General features: G+C 33.4%; 1 non-coding gene across 1 annotated transcript; it reads right to left on the bottom strand.

The window, feature by feature from the left end:
- Window positions 1–7,794: 7,794 nt before the first annotated feature.
- LOC112724463 (small nucleolar RNA R71) lies at window positions 7,795–7,902 on the bottom strand. The gene has a single exon (XR_003163624.1). It is a non-coding gene; the product is annotated as a small nucleolar RNA R71 (small nucleolar RNA).
- Window positions 7,903–8,439: the final 537 nt, after the last annotated feature.

The following is an 8,439-nucleotide window of genomic DNA, read 5'->3' on the forward strand; positions in this document are numbered from 1 at the left end:
TTACCATCAACTTGCATATAGATTCTGAATCATGATTAGTTCAAACGGGAGAAGATCAGATAAATAAATACCTTGCTTTTGCCTTGTTCGTGGAAGGTGAGAGTGAAAGGTATGAGAACTTGCTTTTGCCTTGATAAGATAAATAAATACCTTACGGCAGGCAGTAGCTCTAGGAATGATCCATTCTGAAATAAAAAAACAGATACAGACTATTAAGGATGATTTGCAAACACACAATAGATTCTAAAATAAAAAAATAAGCATTCTTGCAAAATTTTGAGCCAATCGAGAAAGAATAAATCTGGTTTAAATATTCAGTGCTCGGGAAATATGTAGTACTTTACATGGATCTTTGTTATAAATTCATGCCATTTTTAAGCAGAATATTATAGCAATAACTATACTAGAGGTAATGAAATTTGCTTTAATATACCTTCCTACTAGTAGGATTATTTCCTGGCTCAGGCATAGTCTCACACTGCCCAAAAAGAAGTCTTATGTGCTTAGCTATTTATTTAAATAAAAAAGAACTTGTAATTTAAATAAAAAAGAACTTGCAGTAACATGCCATTTTTAAGCAGAATATTATAGTTAATATAGTTATCTAATTATTTGCAATTAATTAGGCCAAACGGATTTACCGTTTCTATATCCTTTATTAATATCGTTAACTAATTAGTCAAGTTCAAACTATAAAGAAAAATTATGATGGTACAAGAAACACGAGCTAAAAAATAGAACCATCATTTTTCATTAAGGAACGATCAATCAATAAATTATGAACATAAACATAAATAAAAGAAACAGAGCCATAATGAAAGAAAAGAGAAACATTAACATTATAAGATTGTGCCAAAAAAAAGAGACTAATTGTTCATTAGAAATAAATTAATCAAAGGAGAAAATAAGAGTGTTGAATTAATCAAAACCATCTTTTCGGAATTCTTCCAACACATTTCTCATTTTGAATGCTTCTTCATAGTAATTATCCTTTAAAATACAAAGGAGAAAGTAAGAGTGCTGAATTACATAGAAAATAAATACCACTTAACACATTCAATTTAAATCCAAAGAAAACTTACTTGATTCATGTCTATGGTCTGCAAGGCTTCACCACGAGTGAATATAATGGCATGGTTTTGATTTTCAGGTTTCCCTTCACCAATCTCAACTGGTAAACCCGAAAGCTTGATGCGATATACTTCCTGTTAATTCAACATAAAACCATTTCTTAACCAGGAAGCTTGTGCAAACATTTTTCAACTAGATCCTTTTATCTAACTTAGTTTATCCTTTTCTTAGAAAATTTAGGTGAATCATAATTGGAAAATGAGACTTTAAATTTGAACATTTGTCCATACCTCATCATACTTTTCACCTCCTTTGACAAGAACTGGGTAATAAACTTTCTGTGATTTCCCTTCCTTTGCCTCTTCAACTTCATCTATGTAGGCGACACGAACCGCTAAATTCCTACACAGGATATTCCATTACTTCTTTGAGAATCACTTTGTTATATTAAGTACATTTATATAGTTTGGAAAATGGTATAGTTGACTCACTCTAACATCAGGCCAAGAATGTTAGTATAGCTACTTCTCTCTTTGGGATTCTTGGATTTCTTTTGAGCACCATAGACTTGGCAAGAAACAACATAGGTGAATTTCAAATCAGCCAAAGCCTGTGCATATTCAAAGAGCCCCTTCTTATCTTTATCTTGAAAATCCGTTGTCCAGAAGCCGCTAAATATAGCTGCAAGGAAGAAAAAAACATATACTTCATTCTTAAGGAATGGAGCTGTACTATGAATTAGAATTTGAAATAAAGGAAATAACTGACCATTGTCTCCAGCATATTCCAAGAAACATTGAAGAATCAAAGCTTCCCTATAATACATCATTCCTCTCACTAGCAGAAACAAAATGAAAATCAACATTTGAATTAGAAACCATATACAAATTTAGTAACAAAAATGAACATTGTTCAATATGATCAAAGACCTGTTTGAAAGGGTGTCTGTCCTCTGTAAGATGCCCATTGTGTCTTGAAATAATTCTTATCCTCATCACTCTCAACTTTCAAGTCATTAAGCCGCTCATGGAAATTACGCCATTCATCTACATTGCTTTAGAAATGAGTGAAGATGTACTGAGGGAGAAAAAAATAGGTGAGAAAATAAATCCAAACTCACCAGGGTATATCTTTCTTTAGTAGAATAAAATTGATATCCCATTTTCATTTTCCTTATTAAGTTCCTCAATCGAATATCGAACATCTTCTTTGTAATATGGTGTCAAAACACTAAAGAAAAAGCTTACATAAGTTCCAATCATAGTAGCATCAATTAAAAATAAACAAACATTATGTGCCTTTAATATTTAAGAACTTAAGAGAGTTGGCACTTGCCATTTTTCAAATCATTCTATTTTTTTTACTTTCATGTCATTAAATTAGTTAATCATAATGACTAACCTGAAGGACAACATGTTTCGAACTTTGGGAGCCTTTGACATATTCATGAATAAGGAATTTGCAAAGAATGTGATACGGCGGCGAGCATCCAGATTTTTAGGCACATTTTTGGTTGATTCCTTTACTGTTAAAAGCAAATGAAGCCTAATAACCTACATAGAAGAAACAAAGACTTAGTAAACAAAATCACAAAGAATAATGCAGCGAATCAATCGAAGTTTATTTGTGAAGACTACCTTCTCCTTCACTGATTTGTTGACAGTAAAATCGGTGTCTATGTTGACATATCTCTGTCCTCTTTCTTTGGTGTTGAGACAAAGATTTTCCGTGACTCTGGAGAAAGCAAAACCAGATCAACATCATAATGCAGCACTTATTGTGATGTTTAATATATATAAAGTTTTGAACATACAAATGGCCATCATGCATAACATCTTGTAAGATAATTTCTACAATATCCTGCAGAACATTGACTATTTGGGGCTTCAGTGTCTCGAGTTTGTCGTCTTCAGCTCGCTACCAATGAGAATGAAAAGACAGTGTTATAAAGACTTCAAAGGGTCTATATAGGAAACTGAGATATTCTGAGAGGAAAGAGTTACCAATAGAGTTAGGAATTTCTCCAATTTCTCACTAAGTGAAGGCAAACCACTCATCTTGAATTTCTTGACAAATGTGTGTTCTTGTATGCTCCATTCAACTTTATCACAAATATGGCTTACAATCCTATCACAATACATGGAAGACCTTGAATAATCAAGAGGATTCCGGTAAAAGCAGAAAGAACGTTACTGTTTGGTTTATGTTTTCAACATTTTGAGAAGAAAAAAGTTGAAAACAATAAAATCATATTTTCTGATTTCGCAAAATCCTAACAGAGAATACTAAAAATGAAATCAGGAAATAAAAATAGAAACTAAATATGTAAGCATGCGAGATAGTGATATCTTTTTTTTCTTACATCTTATCTTCCTTATCTTGCAGGAGGTTATAAATGATATCCTTGAGAGTTTCATAGCATTCGACGACTGCTAAATACATGTAGCTATCATTCAAGCTAATAAAAGAATTTGTTGATATGTCTGAAAAAGAGATATATCGCATACAACAATGATTAAATAAATGCATAGACAAAAAAGATTTTTAGTTCAGCATTATTTTCTCTTCAAATCAAACAGCTTTAAAACTTAAAAGTACGTGCTGATATATGTAACAAAATGATGAGCGGATAATTTATACCCTTTTTAGCATTGTTTTTACATAATTTTTAGTATGTTTTAGTTACTTTTTATTATATTTTTATTATTTTTTATGCAAAAATCACATTTCTGCACTTTACTATGAGTTTGTGTATTTTTCTGTGATTTCAGGTATTTTTTGGCTTAAATTGAGGGACCTGAGCAAAAATCTGATTCAAAGGCTGAAAAAGGACTGCAGATGCTGTTGGATTCTGACCCTCCTGCACTCGAAGTGGATTTCCTGGAGCTACAGAAGCCCAATTGGCACACTCTCAATTGCGTTGGAAAGTATACATCCTGGGCTTTCCAGCAATATATAATAGTTTAAATTTTGCCCGAGATTTGATGACCCAAACTGGCGTCCAAAGCCAGCCTAAAACATCTTGGCGTAAAATGCCCAAACTGGCACCAAAGCTGGTGTTTAACTCTAGGAACAGCCTATGCACGAAAAAGCTTTAATGCTCAGCCCAAGCACACACCAAGTGGGCCCTGAAAGTAGATTTCTGCACTATCTGTACTTAGTTACTCATTTTCTGTAAACCTAAGTTACTAGTTTAGTATAAATAGCACTTTTTACTATTGTATTCATATCTTTGGATCATCTCTGGACGTTTAGTCCTTAGACGTTTGGCATGGAGGCTGGCCATTCGGCCATGCCTAGACCTTTTTCACTTATGTATTTTCAACGGTGGAGTTTCTACACCCCACAGATTAAGGTGTGGAGCTCTGCTGTTCTTCATGAATTAATGCAATTACTACTATTTTCTATTCAATTCACGCCTACTTCTTCTCCAAGATATACTCTCGTACTTAATTCAGTTAAGTCAGAATGAAGGGGTGACCCGTGACAATCACCCCATCTTCGTTACTCGCTTAGCCAAGATCCGCGTGCCTGACAACCACAAAGCGGTCTACATGATGTTCAACATAGTCATTGGACGACAGCTGGAGTATATTCTCTTGGATATCTAATACACAGACCGAGTCCGTGAGATTAGTATCTTCGTGGTATAGGCTAGAATCATTGGTAGCATTCCTGGGATCCGGAAAGTCTAAACCTTGTCTGTGGTATTTCGAGTAGGATCCGGGAAGGGATGACTGTGACGAGCTTCAAACTTGCGAATGTTGGGTGTAGTGACAGTGTGCAAAAGGATCAATGGATTCTATTCCGACGCTAGCAGGAACTGATAGATGATTAGCCATGCGGTAGCTATGCCTGGTATTTTTCATCCGAGACGAGAAATTCGACAGTTGATTAGCCGTGCAGAAACCATAGAGGACCATTTTCACTGAGAGGATCTTACAGCTTGCCATGGAAGGAAGTAACGCATGGTTGGAAGAAGGCAATAGGAAAGAAGAGGTTCAGAAGCAACAAAGCATCTCCAGACGCTTATCTGAAATTCCCACCAATGAATTATATAAGTAACTTTATTTTATTTTATGTTTTATTTATGTTTTAATTATCAATACCCCATAACCATTTGAATCTGCCTGACTGAGATTTACAAGATGACCATAGCTTGCTTCAAGCCGACAATCTCTGTGGGATCGACCCTTACTCACGTAAGGTTTATTACTTGGACGACCCAGTGCACTTGCTGGTTTGTTGTGCGGAGATGTGAAAAGTGTGAATCACGATTTCCAATACCAAGTTTTTGGCGCCGTTGCCGGGGATTGTTCGAGTTTGGACAACTGATGGTTCATCTTGTTGCTTAGATTGGGTAATTTTATTTTATGTTTAAGCTTTTTATTTTTATTTTCAAAAAAAAAATTGTTCTTCAGGGTTTTTAAGAATTAATTCTAGAGCTTCATGAGATATGGTGAAACCTGGCTGGCTGTTAAGCCATGTCTAATCTTTTGGACCGAGGTTTCCACCTTCCATTGTAAAAAGGACATGCTTGTATGTGTTATGTTAAAGCTTGGCTGGCCACTTGGCCATGTCTAATTCTTTTAGACCGGAGCTTTAGAATCACATTGTATGAGCCTTTGGATTCTCATTCATAATTCTATGCTGAAGCTTGGCTGGCCATTGGCCATGTCTAATCTTTTGGACCGAAGCTTTAGACTAACATTACAGGAATCCTGGAATTCTTATTAAAAATTTTGAATTTCTTTATTTTCTTTTTCCAAAATAATTTTCGAAAAATACAAAAAAATTAATAAAACCATAAAAAATAAAAAAAATTATGTTTCTTGTTTGAGTCTTGTGTCAAATTTTAAGTTTGGTGTCAATTGCATGTTTTAACTTGTTTGATCTTCAAGTTGTTCTTGATGATTCTCTGTGTTTAATCTTGTGACTTTCTTGTTTTGTGTCTTTTCTTATTTTTCTTGTGCATTTTCAAATTCATAGTGTCTAAACATTAAAAATTTCTATGTTTGGTGTCTTGCATGTGTTTCTTTTCCTAAAAATTTTCAAAAATATGTTCTTGGTGTTCATCATGATCTTCAAAGTGTTCTTGGTGTTCATCTTGACATTCAAAGTGTTCTTGCATGCATTGTTTTTTGTTTTGATCTTAAACTTTTATGTTTTGTGTCATTTTTGTGTTTTTCTCTCATTAAAATTCAAAAATAAAAAATATATCTTTTCCTTATTTCAATCATAAATTTCGAAATTTTGAATTGATTTGGTCAAAAAAATTTTAAAATTTAGTTGTTTATTGTTAGTCAAGTCAAAATTTCAATTTAAAAATTCTATCTTTTCAAATCTTTTTCAAAATCAAATATTTTTCATTTTTCTTTCCTGTTTTTCAAAAATTTTAAAATTGATTTTCAAAATCTTTTTCTTACTTTTTATTTCATATCTTCGAATTTATTACTAACATTTAATATTTTGATTCAAAAATTTTAAGTTGTTACTTGCCTATTAAGAAAGGTTCAATCTTTAAATTCTAAGAACCATATCTTTTAGTTTCTTGTTAGTCAAGTAATCAACTTTAATTTCAAAAATCAAATCTTTTTAATTTTATTTTCAAATCTTTTTCAAAATAAATTTCAATCATATCTTTTTCAAAACTTAATTTCAAAATCTTTTTCTAACTTCTTATCTTTTCAAAATTGATTTTCAAATCTTTTTCAATTAACTACGTGACTTTTTGTTTGATTTTAAAAGTTTACTATTTCTTATCTTTTTCAAAACCACCTAACTACTTTTCTCTCTCTAATTTTCGAAAATCACTAACCACTTTTTCAAAATTCTTTTTTTAACTAATTGTTTTAAATTCTAATTTTATTTTATTTTCCTTCTTAAATTCGAATTCTAACTAATAGTTAAAATAAAAACAAAAATATTTTTCTTTTCTTTTGAATTAATTTTCAAATACTCTCTCTCTCTCTCTCTTTTTCTCTCTCATCTCTTTCTATTTATTTATTTATTTACTAACACTTCTCTTCTTCTTATAATTCGAACCCTTTCCCTCTCTCTGTGTTCGAATTCTTCTTCTCCCTTCTTCATTCTATTTCTTCTATTCTTCTACTCACATAAAGGAATCTCTATACTGTGACATAGAGGATTCCTATTCTTTTCTGTTATCTTCTTTTTCATATGAGCAGGAACAAGGATAAGAACATTCTTGTTGAAGCTGATCCTGAACCTGAAAGGACTCTGAAGAGGAAACTAAGAGAAGCTAAAGCACAAAAATCTGGAGAGGACCTAACAGAAATTTTCGAAAAAGAAGTAGTTATGGCAGCCGAAAATAACAACAATGGTGGAGATGCAAGGAAGATGCTTGGTGACTTTACTGCACCCACTTCTGACTTCTATGGAAGAAGCATCTCAATTCCTGCAATTGGAGCACACAACTTTGAGTTTAAGCCTCAATTAGTTTCTCTAATGTAGTAGAATTGCAAGTTTCATGGACTTCCATTGGAAGATCCTCATCAGTTTTTAGCCGAATTCTTGTAAATCTGTGACACTGTTAAGATCAATGGGGTTAATCATGAGGTCTACAGGCTTATACTTTTCCCCTTTAGTGTAAAAGACAAAGCTAGGACATGGTTGGACTCACAACCTAAAGAAAGCCTGAACTCTTGGGAAAAGCTGGTCAATGTTTTCTTGACAAAATTTTTTCCACCTCAAAAGTTGAGCAAGCTTAGAGTGGAAGTCCAAATCTTCAGACAGAAGGAAGGTGAATTCCTCTATGAAGCTTGGGAAAGATACAAGCAATTGATCAGAAGGTGTCCTTTTGACATGCTTTCAGAATGGAGCATCTTATGTATATTCTATGATGGTCTGTCTGAATTGTCCAAGATGTCATTGAATCACTCTGCTGGTGGATCTCTTCATCTGAAGAAGATGCCTGCAGAAGCCCAGGAACTCATTGAAATGGTTACAAATAACCAATTCATGTACACTTCTGAAAGAAATCCTGTGAATAGTGGGACAACTCAGAAGAAAGGAGTTCTTGAGATTGATACTCTGAATGCAATATTGGCTCAGAATAAAATATTGACTCAGCAAGTCAATATGATTTCTCAGAGTCTGACTGGAATGCAAGCTGCATCCGACAGTACTAAAGAAGCTTCCTCTGAAGAAGAAGCTTATGACCCTGAGAATCCTGCAATGAAAGAGGTGAATTACATGGGAGAATCCTATGGAAACACCTATAATCCTTCATGAAAAAATCACCCTAATTTCTCATGGAAGGATCAGCAGAAGCCTAATCAAAGCTTCAATAATAATAATGGTAGGAGAAATAGGTTTGGCAATAGCAAGCCTTTTCCATCATCTTCT

Source organism: Arachis hypogaea, chromosome 11 (assembly GCF_003086295.3).
Source record: "Arachis hypogaea cultivar Tifrunner chromosome 11, arahy.Tifrunner.gnm2.J5K5, whole genome shotgun sequence".
Classification (NCBI taxonomy): Eukaryota; Viridiplantae; Streptophyta; class Magnoliopsida; order Fabales; family Fabaceae; genus Arachis; species Arachis hypogaea.